The 17,932-nt window shown below is 50.0% G+C and overlaps 1 pseudogene; it reads left to right on the top strand.

Moving 5' to 3' along the window:
* The first annotated feature begins 1,146 nt into the window (after positions 1-1,146).
* On the top strand, positions 1,147-17,836 carry LOC117977831 (battenin-like; annotated as a pseudogene).
* Positions 17,837-17,932: the final 96 nt, after the last annotated feature.

Here is a 17,932-nt window from a genome sequence, read left to right on the forward strand (position 1 = left end):
TACAGAAATTAGCTGGGCACAGTGGTGCACACCTGCTGTCCCAGCTACTCGGGAGGCTGAGGTGGGAGGATCACCTGAGCCTGGGAGGTCAAGGTTGCAGCAAACCAAGATCCTGCCACTGCACTCCAGCCTGGGGAACAGAGCAAAACCCTGTCAAAAAAAAAAAAAAAAAATCTGGTCTAAGCACCACCTTTGATGGAGGCAGGAATCCTGCAGCAGCCTGGAGCCAACCCAATGGCTCCCTGCCTCTGGTGCTCTATTTCTTATCACCATACAGGTCTCTAAGTTCACCTTTAGGTCTAACATTGTATGAATGATTGTCAGCAACTTTCCAATTTTTTTCATATATATATATATTTTTTATTTTATTTTTTACTTTTTCTTTTTTTGAGACAGGATCTCACTCTGTCACCCAGGCTGGAGTGCAGTGGCGTGATCATAGCTCACTGTAGCTTCAACCTCCTGGGCACAAGTGATCCTCCCACCTCAGCTTCCAAGGTACCTGTGACTACAGGAATGCGCCACCATGCCCGGCTAATTTTGTTTTATATATATATATTTGTACCTTGGTTTTCTCATCTGTAACACCAGGAGTTGAAGTGCTGTGATATTTTTTGGTTCTAGGATAATTTGGAAATAGGGATCTCTTAACATCTTGGATACTGCCAATAGATCATTCAGGAAATCCCTTTAGATGAGTGTTATGTTTACTTAGGTCTCTAAAACAATTTGTAAGGTCAACAGATGGGGATAAGAATGACCTGAAGCTGGTCGTCTTTGTTCGCAACCAGAAACAGTCCTGCCTCAAAAAAAAAAAAAAAAAAAAAGGGAGTAGGCAGGTGGCCATATTTGTTTCTGGCAAGTGAGTGCTGAAGGAAAGGAGCTGAAGCCTCCCACAGCCATAACTGGTGCTGGCAGGCTACTGTCTCGGTCTTGGGCGCCACTGATCTAAGGTCACGGCTCTGCTTGCTGCTCCCACCTGCTCCAGTTTAAAACCTGCGGTTCCAGGGTTCTCCAGCCCCTCCCTTTCTCACGCTCCGAAGCCGAGAAGGCCCAAAGCGAAGACAGAGAGGACCCGGAAGTAGGGAAAACCTCTGAGCACGTGATGGGGGAACACGCGGGTGCTGTCACGTGATCCGACAAACGGCCTCTGCATAGTGCAGAACATTCTGCTGCTTTTAAAGGTACAGGCCTCAGGGTCCCTGCTGTAGACGGGGCGGGGGCAGAGTACGATGGGTGGGGCGTGGTGGGTCGTAGGGCGCTCGAGATGGAGCCCCCAGCTTTCTTGATGGATCGCGGGGCGCGAGTGCCCTAGACAAGGCGGAGCTGGGACCGGCAATCGGGCGTTGATCCTTGTCACCTGTCGCAGACCCTCATCCCTCCCGTGGGAGCCCCCTTTGGACACTCTATGACCCTGGACCCTCGGGGGACCTGAACTTGATGCGATGGGAGGCTGTGCAGGCTCGCGGCGGCGCTTTTCGGATTCCGAGGGTGAGTATTCCCGCCCACCCTCATGGAACGACCACCTCTGGCTCGCAGCCCACCTGAGGGGAATGAGAGCTGACTCGGCCCCGGGAGGACACGCATGGAGCGGTCGTGCACCTGAGAGTAGGTGGGGGTCATGCCCTCTTCTCGCTCTCCCAGGGGAGGAGACCGTCCCGGAGCCCCGGCTCCCTCTGTTGGACCATCAGGGCGCGCATTGGAAGAACGCGGTGCGCTTCTGGTGAGTGGCCTGAGACTTCAGCAAGTGACAATGGCATGAGAACAGGGAAGTGACCGGAGGAAAGGGGGAAGAAAGAGTTAAGCTGCGCAAAGGAGCTGAACCCACAAATATTTACTGAATCCACTGGTTTGCCCCGGGGGCAGCATGTAAAATTTCCAAACTTCACTCCTTATCACCTTCCGGATTTAGCAAGATCCTCATACCTACCACCTGTAGGATTATTTACTTTTTTCTTCCAGCCAATTCAGCCTTAACATTTTTTAATGCACATATTTTTAAAAAGAAAACTTTAAATCACGACTCCACTTGGAAAACCAGCGTTTTCCTAATGAACGTTTAAATAAATGCATCACTACTAAAACTTTTTATTTTTTTAATTTATTTTATTTTATCTTATTTTTTTTTCTTTTTGAGACAGCGTCTTACTCTGTTGCCCAGGTTGGAATGCAGTAGTGCAATCACAGCTCCCTGCAGCCTGGAACTCCTGGGCTCAAGTGATTCTCCCACCTCAGCCTCCAAGTAGGTGTGGCTACAGGTGTGCACCACCGCATCTGCCTAATTTTTACATTTTTTTATAGAGATGGGGGTCTCACTATGGGACCTGGGCTGGTCTCAAACTCGTGGCCTCAAGTGATCCTCCTACCTCAACCTTCCAAAGTGCTGAGATTACAAGCATGAGCCACCATGCCGGGCCTGAACCTTTTTTTTTTTTTTTTTTTTTCTTTGAGCCGGAGTCTCTCTCTGTCCTCCAGGCTGGAGTGCAGTGGCGCAATCTCGGCTCACTGCAAACTCCACCTCCCAGGTTCACACCATTCTTCTGCCTCAGCCTCCGGAGTAGCTGAGACTACAGGCGCCTGCCACCACGCCCGGCTATTTTTTTGTATTTTTAGTAGAGATGGGGGTTTCACCGCGTTATCCAGGATGGTCTCGATCTCCTGACCTCGTGATCCGCCCGCCTCGGCCTCCCAAAGTGCTGGGATTACAGGTGTGAGCCACCGCACCCAGCTTTTTTTTTTTTTAATTTTATTTTATTTTTGAGACAGAGTCTCACTCTATCACCCAGGCTGGAGAGCAGTGGCACAATCTCGGCTCACCGAAACCTCCACCTCCAAGGTTCAAGCGATTCTCCTGTCTCAGCTCCCCGAGTAGCTGGGATTACAGGCGCGTGCCACCAGACACAGCTAATTTTTTGTATTTTTAGTAAAGACAGGATTTCACCATGTTGGTCAGGCTGGTCTGGAACTCCTGACCTTAGGTGATCCGCTTGCCTCCACTTCCCAAAGTGCTGGGATTACAGGCGTGAGCCACCGTGCCCCACCCTGACATAGGGGGCTTTGGGATCACAGACTTGGATTCACTTCCAGCCTCCAAGGCCTCTCCCAGAAATTCTCTGTGACCACTCTCCTTTTTTTTTTTTTTTTTTTTTTTGAGATAGAGTCTTGCTCTTGTAGCCCAGGCTGGAGTGCAATGGCACAATCTCGGCATACTGCAACCTCCGCCTTTCGGGTTCAAGTGGTTCTCCTGCCTCAGCCTCCTGAGTAGCTAGGATTACAGGCATGTGCAACTTCGCCCAGCTAATTTTGTATTTCTTAGTAGAGATGGGGTTTCTCCATATTGGTCAGGCTGGTCTCGAACTCCTGACCTCAGGCGATCCGCCCGCCTCGGCCCCTCAAAGTGCTGGAATTACAGGTGTGAGCCACTGCACTCGGCCTCTTCCTTTTTATTTTTTATTTTTGTGACAGGGTCTTGCTCTGTCACCCAGGCTAGAGTGCAGTGGCATGATCACAGTTCACTGCAGCCTCTGACTCCTGGACTCAAGCAATCCTCCCACCTCAGCCTCCCAAGTAGCTGGGACTATAGTGCAAGCCACCACACCTGGCTAATTTTTAAATTTTTTGTAGAGATGGGGGTCTCGCTATCTTGCCCAAGCACCAAAGCCTGTATTTTTGACCCCAACATTGAATGAGGATGGGATCTGGTGATGGAGGGGAAAAAAAGAGGGGGCTGATTGAAGGGCACAGGTAAGGGAAGGTTTGGCACAAAGGCTACAGATGGCTGCAGGATGAGGAGGGAGTTGAGACCTGTCCTGCTCCTTCCAGGCTGCTGGGCCTTTGCAACAACTTCTCTTATGTGGTGATGCTGAGTGCCGCCCACGACATCCTTAGCCACAAGAGGACATCGGGAAACCAGAGCCATGTAAGTGACTCTCTACCACCACCACCATGGTTAGTCCCTGTGGGAAGATGAGGGGGTGGGACAAGGTGGGGTAAAGTTTCCAGTCTCTGGCTGGGCGCAGTGGCTCACACCTGTAATCCCAGCAGTTTGGGAGTCTGAGGCGGGCGGATCACTTGAAGTCAGGAGTTCGAGACCAGCCTGGCCAACATGGTGAAACTCCAACTCTACTAAAAATACAAAAACTAGCTGGGTGTGGTGGCACACACCTGTAGTCTGAGCTATTCAGGAGGCTGAGGCAGGAGAATTGCTTGAAGCCAGGAGGTGGAAGTTGCAATGAGCCAAGATCACACCACTGCACTCTAGCTTGGGCAACAGAGTGAGACTCCATCTCAAAAAAAAGAAAGCTCTTGAATGTGTTATCTAAACAAAGTCCATTTACAGGGCCATCTGTGGCCTGTGGTCTAGTAGTGTGAGACTCATATGGAAACCCCCTCTTCATTGTGCATGCAGAGACGCTGAGGTCCTGAGAAGTCAGTCACTGCTGACCCAAAGCCATCCTTCAAGTGAAGGCAGAGCTGGGACGGGAGCCAGGCTCTGTGTGTCTATCCCTCTGCCTCCAGGGTGAAAGACATGCTTTTCTCCCATTAGGTGGACCCAGGCCCAACGCCGATGCCCCACAACAGCTCATCACGATTTGACTGCAACTCTGTCTCTACGGCTGCGCGTACTCATCTCACCTGGTCCTTGCCTGACCCAGGGCCCCTGGGTCTATAGACCCCACTCCCAGCCCTTCACTACCCAGCTGGGACTGTCATGATTAAAACAGTTGAGACCTGGGCTGGGCGCACTGGCTCACACTTGTAATCCCAGCACTTTGGGAGACCAAGGTGGGAGGATCACTTGAGCCTAGGAGTTTGAGACCAGCCTGGGCAGTATAGTGAGACCCCCATCTTAAGGAAAAAAATTAAAAAATATATATATGTGTATAATAATTGAGACCTTAATATAATTTCTGAGGCTGAGGCGGATGGATCACTTGAGACCAGGAGTTCAAGACCAGCCTGGCCAACATGGTGAAACCCCATCTGTACTAAAAATACAAAAATTAGCCAGGCATGGTGGTGCACGCCTGTAATCCCAGCTACTCAGGAGGCTGAGGCAGGAGAATCACTTGAACCCAGGAGGTGGAGGTTGTAGTGAGCCAAGATCGAGCCACTACACTCCAGCCTGGGTGGCAGAATGAGACTCACTCTCAAAAAAAAAAAAATATATATGGTTTCTGAGTCCTTTCTGTCTGTAGCATATATTAGCTCATTTAAGCCACACAGCAGTCCTGTGAGCTAGGCGCTATGATATTCCCATTTTCCAGATGAGGAAACTGAAGCTCAGAGAGTATAAACTCTTGACACACAACTAAGGAGTGGCAGAGCTGAGACTTGAACCCAGGCGTGCCTGACTCCAGAGCCTGTGTTTGTAGCAGGCCTGTTTGGCCAGCTCCTGCCTCTCCTTGGCCACGTGGTTGGGAGGGTTGTCCCCTGGAAGCTCTGCGGTCTCACTCTATTCTCCTGTCCCAGGCTGTGCTCCTGGCGGACATCCTCCCCACACTCGTCATCAAATTGTTGGCTCCTCTTGGCCTTCACCTGCTGCCCTACAGGTCTGGGTGAGGGTAGTGGGAGGCAGGGTGGGCAGGAGCTGAGAAAGGGGAGGCCGGGATGGCTGAGATGCTGAGAGTAGAGACCGACCTTCCCCCTCCCTTCCCTTCTCACCCCCTCAGCCCCCGGGTTCTCGTCAGTGGGATTTGTGCTGCTGGAAGCTTCGTCCTGGTTGCCTTTTCTCATTCTGTGGGGACCAGCCTGTGTGGTGAGTGTGTGGTTCTGTGTCAGATGGGGAGCCCCGAGGAACCGCATCAGAGCATTTGTGGGAAGAGTCTCCCCAGCCTCCCAGAGGAAAGGGATTCATTCTGTCACCCTTAGAAGCCTGCTAGGGCTATCAGCAGTAGGAGATGGGAGACTGGGACAATTTGGAGGGGTAGGCAGTGGAGGAGATGGGAGAAAATGGATGAATTAGATGGAGATTGAGGTGAACAAAGTCAAGACTCTGTGATGGACCAGGCACAGTGACTCATGCCTATAATCCCAGCACTTTGGAAAGCCAAGGCAGGCAGATCACCTGAGGTCAGGAGTTCGAAACCAGCCTGGCCAACATGGAGAAACCCCGTCTCTACCAAAAATACAAAAATTAGCTGGGTGTGGTGGCAGGAGCCTGTAATCCCAGCTACTCGGGAGGCTGAGGCAGGAGAATCTCTTGAACCTGGGAGGCAGAGGTTGCAGTGAGCCGAGATCACGCCACTGTACTCCAGCCTGGGTGACAGGGCGAGACCCCGTCTCCAAAAAGAAAAGAAAAGAAAAAGACTGATGAAGGGGCAGAGACATCAAGGGTGCATGTCTGCCCCTGGTCTGATAACTGGGTGGATGGAGGTGCCACTCTCCATGAAGGGACACGCAAGGGAGTGGGGCTCTGCTTCAGACCTGGAACCTGGCCTATGCATGGGATCTATTGGAGCCTCTATGAGCTGATACTGAGGAGGCCATGGCCAGACACATTAGAGGCCTGGGCAGTGTGGCAAGGTGAGGTGTGACCATCCCAGTGCTTGTCCTCCCCCCAGGTGTGGTCTTCGCTAGCATCTCATCAGGCCTTGGGGAGGTCACCTTCCTCTCCCTCACTGCCTTCTACCCCAGGTAAGCAGGTGGAGCAGGGAGTGTGGGGAGAGGCTGTCCCATGGTCAGCCTAGGTCCTCCTGAATGTTCCTGTGTTCTCCTTCCCAGGGCCGTGATCTCCTGGTGGTCCTCAGGGACTGGGGGAGCTGGGCTGCTGGGGGCCCTGTCCTACCTGGGCCTCACCCAGGCCGGCCTCTCCCCTCAGCAGACCCTGCTGTCCATGCTGGGTATCCCTGCCCTGCTGCTGGCCAGGTGAGCTACCCTGAGCCAGGAGGGAGAGGGGTCCAAGGAGAGAAAACTTGGCCATGGCTGGGTGTGGTGGCTCACGCCTGTAATCCCAGCACTTTGAGAGGCCAAGGAGGGCGGATCGCCTAAGGTCAGGAAACCAGCCTGGCCAACATGATGAAACCCCGTCTCTACTAAAAATACAACGATTAGCCAGGTGTGGTGGCGGGTGCCTGTAGTCCCAACTACTCAGGAGGCTGAGGCAGGAGAATCGCTTGAACCCCGGAGGCAGTGGTGGCAGTGAGCCGAGATCGTGCCATTGCACTCCAGCCCGGGCGACAGAGTGAGACTCTGTCTCAGGAAGAAAAAAAAAAAGAAAGAAAGAAAAGAAAACTTGATTATGATTGCAATCTTCAAGTCCCTACCTTGCTGTGAAGGGAGGCGGAATCTGGACTCTGATAGCCCCAGGTGTGAGTCCTGGAGCTGCCACTTTTTAGCTTTGTAGTGTTGAACGAGTTACTCCACCTCTCTGAACCCTCAGTTTCCCCATATCTCAAATGGCAGTTGTTCTTGCTTTCCTTGGAGGTGATGAGGGTAATGCATTCAGCACAGTGTGGTTCCCAAGGTGATTAGAAGTAGGATGAGGGTGGACTTTATTTGATTAGCTCCTTTTTTTTTTTTTTTTTAATCAGTGTTGACCAGGTTGGCCTTGAATGTGTAGCCTTGCCTGCCTGAGTGCCAGGGCAACCGGCCTGAACCATGGTGACTCCCTTTTTTTTTTTGAGACGGAGTCTCATTGTGTCACTCAGGCTGGAGTGCAGTGACTGGTGTGATCTCAGCTCACTGCAGCCTCGGCCTCCCGGGCTCTAGTGATTCTCCTGCCTCAGCCTCCCGAGTAGCTGGGACTACAGGCCCATGCCACCATGCCTGGCTAATTTTTTATATTTTTAGTAGAGACGGGGTTTCACTGTGTTGGCCAGGCTGGTCTCAAACTCCTGACCTCAAGTGATCCACCTGCCTTGGCCTCCCATAATGCCAGGAATACAGGCGTGAGCCACCGTGCCCGGCCTGATTAGTTCTGTGTATTTTCATGCATATTACAAAACACTTTGGCCGGGCATGGTGGCTCACACCTGTAATCCCAGCACTTTGGGAGGCCGAGGCGGGCGCACCACGAGGTCAGGAGTTTGAGACCAGCCTGGCCAATATGGTGAAACCCCGTCTCTACTAAAAATACAAAAATTAGCCAGGCTTGGTGGCGCTTGCCTGTAGTCCCAGCTACTTGGGAGGCTGAGGAGAAGAATCGCTTGAACCCAGGAGGCAGAGGTTGCAGTGAGCCGTGATTGTGCCACTGCACTCCAGGCTGGGCAACAGAGCGAGACTCCGTCTAAAAAAAAAAAAAACACACACTTTGAACTAGCCAGACACACCTGGCCCTTCACAAGATTAGTGCTTAGGACAAGTCTAAGTAGAAAAAGTGAGTCCATTTAAAGAAAAATATTAAGTAAAAATATATATATACAGGAGGAATATGGATATGGCAAATAACATGAAGCCAGAACCTAAGTGACTAAAATCGAGGAAGTTCTGGCCTAGCACAGAGTGAACGTATAATTAATGGGAGCTAGAGCAACCATTAGAATAATAATGGCCAGAAAACAGAACTGACTCGCTAGGTATGAGCCAGCAGTCCGAACAAGGGCCTGCTGAGCACAGTGGCTCACAGCTGTAATCCCAGTGCTTTAGGAGGCTGAGGCTGGAGGACCACTAGAGGCTAGAAATTTGAGACCAGCCTGGGCAACATAGCGAGACTCCATTTATACAAAAAATGGAAAATATGAGGCGGGCTTGGTGGCACATGCCTGTAGTCCCCGCTACTTGGGAGGCTGAGGCGGGAGGATTGCTTGAGCCTGGGAGGTCGCGGCTGCAGTGAGCTATGATTGCACCACTGCATTCCAGCCTGGATGCTGGAGAAAGACCCTGTCTCTGAAAAAAATCAAAACAAAATGAAGGCCCATGAATAGGAACAAGGAGATAAATTCAGCTCCAAAGAAGGAAGCCTTTGTCCACAATTGGAGCTCTCCTGCACAGCGTAGAAGCCTTAGGGGCAGTGAGCTACCCATCTTTGGAAGTGTTCAAAGGTAGAGGTGTTCCCTGGGAAAAGTGGCCTAGATGGTCCCTGGGGACCTTCCCAGCCAGTAGGGTTTTCTGACCCTGCCTTCATCCTACTCCTAGCTATTTCTTGTTGCTCACATCTCCTGAGGCCCAGGACCCTGGAGGGGAAGAAGAGGCAGAGAGCGCAGCCCGGCAGCCCCTCATAAGAACCGAGGCCCCGGAGTCGAAGCCAGGTAGGAGACACAGACCCTCAGAGAGGTCACTTTCTTTCTCTCTGGGTTTGGCCTTTTCCTCTCTGCAATAGGCAAAGTTAAGAGGGGAAAGAGAGTGAGTGTACTGGTTATGGGAAAAGCCTTTGTCTATTTGAGAAATACTTGTTGAGGACGAGCACAGTGGCTCATGCCTGTAATATCCCAGCACTTTGGGAGGCTGAGGCAGGAGGACCGCTTGAGCTCAGAAGTCTGAGTCCAGCCTGGGCAACAGAGCAAGACCTTGTCGCAAAAAAAAAAAAAAAAGAAAAGAAAAGAAAAGAAAGGAAGGAAGGGAGGGAGAGAAGGAGGGATATTAATTGAGTACTTACCATGTACCAGGCATTCCAATCACAAGTGCTGAGGCCCTGCGGTGGGGATAAGCTGGGATGTTCTAGAACCAGAGAATGGCCAGTGAGACTGGGCAGGGTGGGCCAATGGCCATCTGTGGAGCTGTACAAGAGACATTGGCCGGGCGTGGTGGTTCACACCTGTAATCCCAGCACTTTGGGAGGCTGAGGCAGATGGATCATCTGAGATCAAGAGTTTGAGACCAGTCTGGCCAACATGGTAAAACCCCGTCTCTACTAAAAATAAAAAAATTAGCCAGGTGTGGTGGTGCATGCCTGTAGTCCCAGCCACTTGGGAAGCTGAGGCACGAGAATCACTTGAACCCAGGAGGCAGAGGCTGCAGTGAGCTGAGATTGCACCACTGCACTGCAGCCTGGGCAACTGAGTGAGACTCTGTCTCAAAAAATAAAAAAAAATTAAAAATCAAAGAGACGTGAAGAGGTCTCACCTGGTTAGCTTTTATTTTCATCATGATAAAGTATGTATATTACTCGAAGTTTACCATTTTATTATTTTTTATCTTACTTTATTTTTTTGAGGCGGAGTTTCGCTCTTGTTGCCCAGGCTGGAGTGCAATGGTGCAATCTCAGCTCACTACAACCTCTGCCTCCCGGGTTCAAGTGATTCTCCTGCCTCAGCCACCCGAGTAGCTGGGACTACAGGCACCTGCCACCACACATGGCTAATTTTTGTATTTTTAGTAGAGATGGGGTTTCTCCATGTTGGCCAGGGTGGTCTTGAACTCCTGACCTCAGGTGATCCGCCCACCTCAGTCTCCCAAGGTGCTGGGATTACAAGCATGAGCCACTGCGCCCAGCCATTTTAACCATTTTTAAGTGTCCAATCCAGTGGCACGTAAGTGAGTTCCCACTGTTGCGTGGTCTGGTTAATTCTGTCATACCGGTGCCTCTTTGCCGAGTCTTCAGTGTGAAAACTTCATCTGCCCTTCTCTCTCTGTTCCCCTGCAGGCTCCAGCTCCAGCCTCTCCCTTCGGGAAAGGTGGACAGTGTTCAAGGTTCGGATGATGGCTGGGGTATGTCCCTGTGGGGCTTGCTCACCTCCAGGCCCCCCACTTATATCTTCTGCCTTTTCCAGGGTCTGCTGTGGTACATTGTTCCTTGGTCGTAGTTTACTTTGCCAAGTATTTCATTAACCAGGGACTTGTAAGTGAGGGGTGCTAGGAGGGGTGTGGAGGTGGCGATTGGGGCTGGGACCCACACGGCCCCGTCCATCTCCCCTGTCTGGTATTTGTTGCAGTTTGAACTCCTCTTTTTCCAGAACACTTCCCTGAGTCACGCTCAGCAATACCGCTGGTAAGAGGAGCGAGGGCAGTGGGCTGGGAGGGTGCCGTGGTGATGCAGCTGCGCTGCCCAGTAGGCACTGGGGGGAGCGGGATGGTCCCTGGAGGAGCCTCCTCTCCTACCCTCAACCCTAACCTCAGGTACCAGATGCTGTACCAGGCTGGCGTCTTTGCCTCCCGCTCTTCTCTCCGCTGCTGTCGCATCCGTTTCACCTGGGCCCTGGCCCTGCTGCAGGTACCAAACCCCTGCCCCTCACTTCACTCCCACCTTGGCTCCCAGCTTGGCTCCCAGCTTCCCCAAACCCCCTGCTTCCCACTATCAGTGGGAAGTGTAAATTTTTTTTTTTTTTTTTTGAGACAGAGTCTCACTCTGTCGTCCAGGCTGGAGTGCAGTAGCGCAATCTTGGCTTACTGCAACCTCTGCCTCCCGGGTTCAAGTGACTCTCCTGCCTCAGTCTCCTGAGTAGCTGGGATTACAGGTGCCCGCCACCATACCTGGCTAATTTTTGTATTTTTAGTAGGGATGGGATTTTGCCATATTGGCTGGTCTTGAACTCCTGACCTCAGGTGATCTGCCGGCCTCAGCCTCCCAAAGTGCTGGGATTACAGGGAAGTGTAAATTGTACACTATCATTTCTTAGCACAGGGAACCAAAGTCCAGCAGAGCTCCATGTAAAATGTATAGCCTCAGGAGCCAAGCAAAACTGAGCTTCAGTACTCAGCCACTGTGTGACTTAGGGCAGGTCTCAGAACCTCTCTGAGCCTCAATTTCCTCATGTATAAACTGGGTGTGGCCAATACCTATTTTTCAGGGTAGTTGTAAGAAATAGAGATGAGAGAAAGAATCGAAGAACAAGATTTTGTAGTGTGTGTGTGTGTGTGTGTGTGTGTGTGTGTGTGTGTGTGTGTGTGTGTTGTAAGCATTGGGATTGGGCTGGGCCAGGTGGCTCATGCCTGTAATCCCAGCACTATGGGAGGCTGAGGCAGGTGGATCATTTGAGCTTGGTAGTTCAAGTCCAGCCTGGGCAACATGGCGCAATCACATCTCTACAAAAATTAGCCAGGTGCAGTGGCGCACACCTGTAGTCTTAGCTACTGGGAAGCTGAGGTGGGAGGATCACTTGAACCCATGAGGTCAAGGCTGCAGTAACCAAGGTCATGCCACTGCACTCCAGCCTAGGCAATAGAGCGAGACCCTGTCTCCCAGAAAAAGAAAAAAGAAAGGAAAAGTCGGAACCTTCCTCTGTCGCCTAGGCTGGAGTACAGTGGCATGATCATAGGTCATTTACCTCAGGCAAAGAGACAGGCTTTCAAATAATGTTTCTAACTATAAGAAAATATACAGTTCTTTTATTCTAGATAGTTAATTATAATAGAATTGGTGACTTTGAAGTCAGTGGGTTATTTATCTTGAGGGTGGTGAGCAAATTCAACTGCCCTTGGCAAACAGTAGTTTACAGCTTTAAGGGTGCAAACACCCTTCCTTACAACAGTCTAATAAAAGGAGTTTCATATAACCAGCATTCATTGTTTCAAGGTTACAAATCCACAGCCCCTGCAGGTAACTGTTACAATAAACTGTCAACTGTGACAGGAAAGTCCTCTGCCTTTGAAATTTAGGAACTTGGCCAGTCCTGGTGGCTCACACCTGTAATCCCAGCACTTTGGGAGGCCAAGGCAGGTGAATCACCTGAGGTCAGGATCAGGAGTTTGAGACCAGTCTGGCCAACACAGTGAAACCCCGTCTCTACTAAAAATACAAAAATTAGTTGGGCGTGGTGGCACCTGCCTGTCATCTCAGCTACTCGCTAGGCTGAGGCAGGAGAATTGCTTGAACCCCGGATATGGAGGTTGCAGTGAGCCGAGATTGCAGTACTGTACTCCAGCCTGGGCCACAGAGCGAGACTCCATCTCCAAAAAAAAAAGACTTAGGAACTCAATTCTGTGATAGCAAAATACAGAAATAGAGATTATACTTTAGGCTAGGTGTTGTGGTTCACACCTGTAATCCCAATGCTTTTGGAGGCTAGGGTGGGAGGATCACTTGAAGCCAGGAGCTTGAGACCAGACTGGGCAACATAGTGAGACCCCCCACCTCTACAAAAAATTAAAAAAAAAATAAGCCAGGTGGGAGAATTGCTTGAGCCCAGAAGTTTGAGAGAGCAGCCTGGGTAACATCACGAGACCTCATCTCTACAAAAAACAACAACAGGGTGTGGTGACATTCACCTGTAATCCCAGCTACTCGGGAGGCTGAGGCAGGAGGATCGCTTTAGCCCAGGAGTTCCAGGCTGCAGTGAGCCATAATCATGCCACTGTACCCCAGCCTGGGTGAGACCCTATCTCAAAAAAAAAGATTACACTTTCGTATTATGGCAAAAGCATGTAAATATCCTCCAGCCTCCTTCCTTATTTATCTGAGCAGTGCTGCAAGCCCAGGGTTTGTACCCACAAAGCCCCAAATTTATAACTCAGGGTGCTTGTAGATACCACTGAAACATGTAGCTTATGGTTTTAAGCTACATGTTTTTAGCTATAATGTTTTTTGTTTTGTTTTGTTTTTTGAGATGGAGTCTCGCTCTGTTGCCCAGGCTGGAATGTAGCAGTGCAATCTTGGCTCACTGCAACCCCTGCCTCCCAGATTCAAGCGATTCTCAAGCCTCAGCCTTCCGAGTAGCTGGGATTACAGGTGCGCGCCACCAAGCCCAGCAAATTTTTTGTTTTGTTTTGTTTTGTTTTGTTTTTTAGAGACAGAGTTTCGCTCTTGTAGCTCAGGCTAGAGTACAATGGCGTGATCTTGGCTCACTGCAACCTCCGCCTCCCAGGTTCAGGCGATTCTTCTGCCTCAGCCTCCTGCGTAGCTGGGATTACAGGCACGTGCCACCACACCTGGCTAATTTTTGTATTTTTTAGTAGAGATGGGGTTTCGCCATATTGGCCAGGCTGGTCTTGAACTCCTGACCTCAGGTGATCCACCCGCCTTGGCCTTCCAAAGTGCTGGGATTACAGGTGTGAGCCACCACACCTGGCTAGAGGTGTGTCCTTTTTAATGCTCATCTTTAAGTCCACCTCAGATTTAATGAATTAGGACCTCTAGGGTAAGCCCCGCTTGGGGCATTTGTACCTAGATCCCCAGGCGATTCTTACATATACGAAAAGTATGAACCGCCAGGAGGAGGCCTACACACTGCACAAGAGGCAATGTGGTGTGGTCAGGGCTGGGAGGATGGCACCTCCTTGAGAGACTGGGGCACAGAGGTGGGACCTACACCCTGGGGTGGGGATCAAAGAGGCTTCCTGGCCAGGTGCGGTGGCTCCTGCCTATAATCCCAGCACTTTGGGAGGCTGAGGCAGGGGGGCAGCGACTGCTTGAGACCAGGAGTTCGAGCCCAGCTGAATAGGATGCCCGGCTACTCCCACCTTGTTTTACCATCGTGAACCAACGGTTTTTCAAACAGGGGCAATTTTGCTGCCCAGAGGATATTTGGCAACGTCTGCAGGCATGCTTTGGTTGTCACAACTGAGGGATGCTATGGGCATCTAGCGGGCAGAGGCCAGGGATCCTGCTAAATGCACTGCCATATACAGGACAGCCCTCACCATGCAGAACAACCAGCACCAAATGCCAAGAGTGCTGCAATTGAGAAATCCTGGTTTCAATGGTCCCACTTCCTTTAAGAAGCCTCCATTTTTTTTTTTTATTTATTTTTATTTTTATTTTTATTTTTATGAGACAGGATCTTGCTCTGTCACCCAGGCTGGAGTGCAGTGGCACAATCATAGCTTACTGCAGCCTCCACCTCCTGGGTTCAAGCAATCCTCCTGTCTCAGACTCCCGAGTAGCTGGGACTGCAGGTGCGTGCCACCATGCTCAACTAATTTTTAAATTTTTTGTAGAGACGGAGTTTTGTTATGTTGCCCAGGCTGGTCTCGAACTCCTGGCCTCAAGTGATCATCCCACCTTGGTCTCCCAATGTGCTGGTATTACCTGCATGAGCCACTGCACCAGGCTGAGGTTGAGAATTTTTTTTTTTTTTTTTTTTTGGGATGGAGTCTCTCTCTGTTGCCCAGGCTGGAGTGCAGTGCTGCGATCTTGGCTCACTGCAGCCTCTGCCTCCCAGGTTCAAGTGATTCTCCTGCCTCAGCCTTCCAAGTAGCTGGGACTACAGGACCACTACACCCAGATAATTTTTGTATTTTTAGTTGAGATGGGGTTTTACCATGTTTAGTAGAGACCAGGCCAGGCTGGTCTCGAAATCCTGACCTCAGGTGATCTACCCACCTCAGCCTCCCAATGTGCTGGAATTACAGGCATGAGCCACCACACCCAGCCTATTATGAATACTTTTAAAAGGCAATCAGGCTGGGTGTGGTGGCTTGTGCCTTTAATCCCAGCACTTTGGGAAGCAAAGGCAGGCGGACCACTTGAGGTCAGGAGTTCAAGGCCAGCCTGGCCAACATGGTGAGACCTCATCTCTACTAAAAGTACAAAAAGTAGGTGTGGTGGCAGGCACCTGTGATCCCAGCTACTCAGGAGGCTGAGGCAGAAGTATCGCTTGAACCTAGGAGGCGGAGGTTGCAGTGAGCCAAGATTATGTCCAGCCTAGGCGACAGAGCAAGACTCTGTCTCAAAAACCAAACAAAAAAAGAGAATGAGACAGAGCCATATGCACTGATACAGAATGAGCTGCAAGATATATGAATAATGAAATAAGATGCAGGAAACAATGGTAGAGACAGATATGTTCCAGGTAGACGCACACACACACACACACATACCCTGATCTATATAATTCATATATATATATTGAATATATATATACACACACATATATGTATACATACACACATACAATACATCTATCTATATCCTTTCTGTCTCTATCTAGTCATTTCTTGGTATCCTCAGGGGATTAGTTCTAGGATTCCTGGGAGATACCAAAACCTGTACATACTCAAGTCCCGCAGTTGCCCCTGTGGAACCTGTGGTTACAAAATGTGGGCCCTTGGTATACATGGGTTTCAAATCCAGTGAATACTGTTATTTTTGATTGACATTTCGTTCCAGATGTGGAACCCACCTGTATGGAGGATTGAGTGTATTTATTGAATAAAATCCACATATACGTAGACCTACACATTGTTCAAGAGTCAACTCTGTGTGTGTGTGTGTGTGTGTGTGTGTGTGTGTGTGTGTGTGTGTATACACAAAGAGAGATACGGAGAGAGAGGGCACAAAGGGACATCTGGAAGATAACGCTATAAACTGACAATTGTGTTTGCTTCTAGAGAGAAAAGCTGATGAACATGAGGTCAGGGCAGGAAGGAAACATTTTTTCCTGTCTATTTTTTCTTCCTGTGTATTCTGTTGTACCATTTTCATTTTGTAAAAATGTACACATATTATTTAAAAATAAAGAGAGCTGGGTGTGGTGGCTCACGCCTGTAATCCCAGCATTTTGGGAGGCCGAGGCGGGTGGATCACCTGAGGTCAGGAGTTCGAGACCAGCTTGGACAACATGGTGAAACCCCTTCTCTATTACAAATACAAAAATTAGCTGGATGTGGTGGTGCACGTCTGTAAATCCCAGCTACTTGGGAGGCTGAGGCAGGAGAATTGCTTGAAACTGGGAGGCGGAGGTTGAAGTGAGCCAAGATCATACCATTGCACTCCAGCCTGGGCAACAAGAGCAAAACTCCATCTCAAAAAAAAAAAAAAGATATTTATGGATTTACAGATGTACAATGAACCTTGTTTTTTTTTTTTAACTTTTTTTTTGGAGACAGAGTCTTGCTCTGTCGCTCAGGCTGGAGTGCAGTGGCACGATCTTGGCTCACTGCAACCTCCACCTTCAGGGTTCAAGCAATTCTCCTGCCTCAGCCTCCTGAGTAGCTGGAATTACAGGCATCTGCCACCATGCCAGGTGAATTTTTGTATTTTTAGTAGAGATGGGGTTTCACCATGTTGGCCAGGCTGGTCTCGAATTCCTGACCTCAAGTGATCTGCCCACCTCTGCCTCCCAAAGTGTTGGGATTACAGGCATGAACCACCATGCCCAGCCTCATATTAAGTTTTGACGGTGCTGGGTGTGTTGTGAGTACATAGATGTCCATTGGAATAATCTTTATTCTTGTCTGTTGAAATATTTCACAATAAAAAATAAAACGGCCACGTGTGGTAGCTCATGCCTATAATCCCAGCACTTTGGAAGAGCATGCTCTTCCCTTCCCAGCACTTCCCTGTCCAGCTCCCATATCAAAACCACCTTGAAAAATGTAACAGTCCCTTGCACTAAAACCTCTGCCGATGGCGGCTCCAAACCACAGGCCTATAAAGACCTGCAAGATCTAGCATCGTCTACTTTTTTTTTTTTTTTTTTTTTTTGAGACAGAGTCTTGCTCTGTCACCCAGGCTGGAATGCAGTGGTGTGATCTCTGCTCACTGCAATCTCTTCCTCCTGGGTTCAAGTGATTCTCCAGCCTCAGCCTCCCACGTAGCTGGGATTACAGGCAGGTGACACTGTGCCAGGCTAATTGTCGTATTTTTTAGTAGACACGGGGTTTTGCCATATTGGCCAGGCTGGTCTCGAACTCCTGACCTCAGGTGATCCACCCACCTCAGCCTCCCAGAGTGTTGGAATTACAGGAGTGAGCCACTGTGCCTGGCTAGCATTGTCTACTTTTTTTTTTTTTTTTTTTTTTTGAGATAGAGTTTCGCTTTTGTTGTCCAGGCTGGAGTCCAATGGCTCGATCTCGGCTCACCACAACCTCCGCCTCCCGGGTTCAAGCGATTCTCCTGCCTCAGCCTCCCGAGTAGCTTGGCTTACAGGCATGCACCACCACGCCTGGCTAATTTTGTATTTTTAGTAGAGATGGGGTTTCTCCATATTGGTCAGGCTGGTCTCGAACTCCCGACCTCGGGTAATCCGCCTGCCTCGGTCTCCCAAAGTGCTAGGATTACAGGCGTGAGTGAGCCACCGCACCCGGCAGGATTATCTACTTCTATACTATTAATGCCTATTAATGCTGTAATTACACGCGTGAGCCACTGCGCCCCGCCGATCTTCGTGTTTTAAAT

This window comes from Pan paniscus, chromosome 18, assembly GCF_029289425.2.
Source record: "Pan paniscus chromosome 18, NHGRI_mPanPan1-v2.0_pri, whole genome shotgun sequence".
NCBI classification, from domain to species: domain Eukaryota; kingdom Metazoa; phylum Chordata; class Mammalia; order Primates; family Hominidae; genus Pan; species Pan paniscus.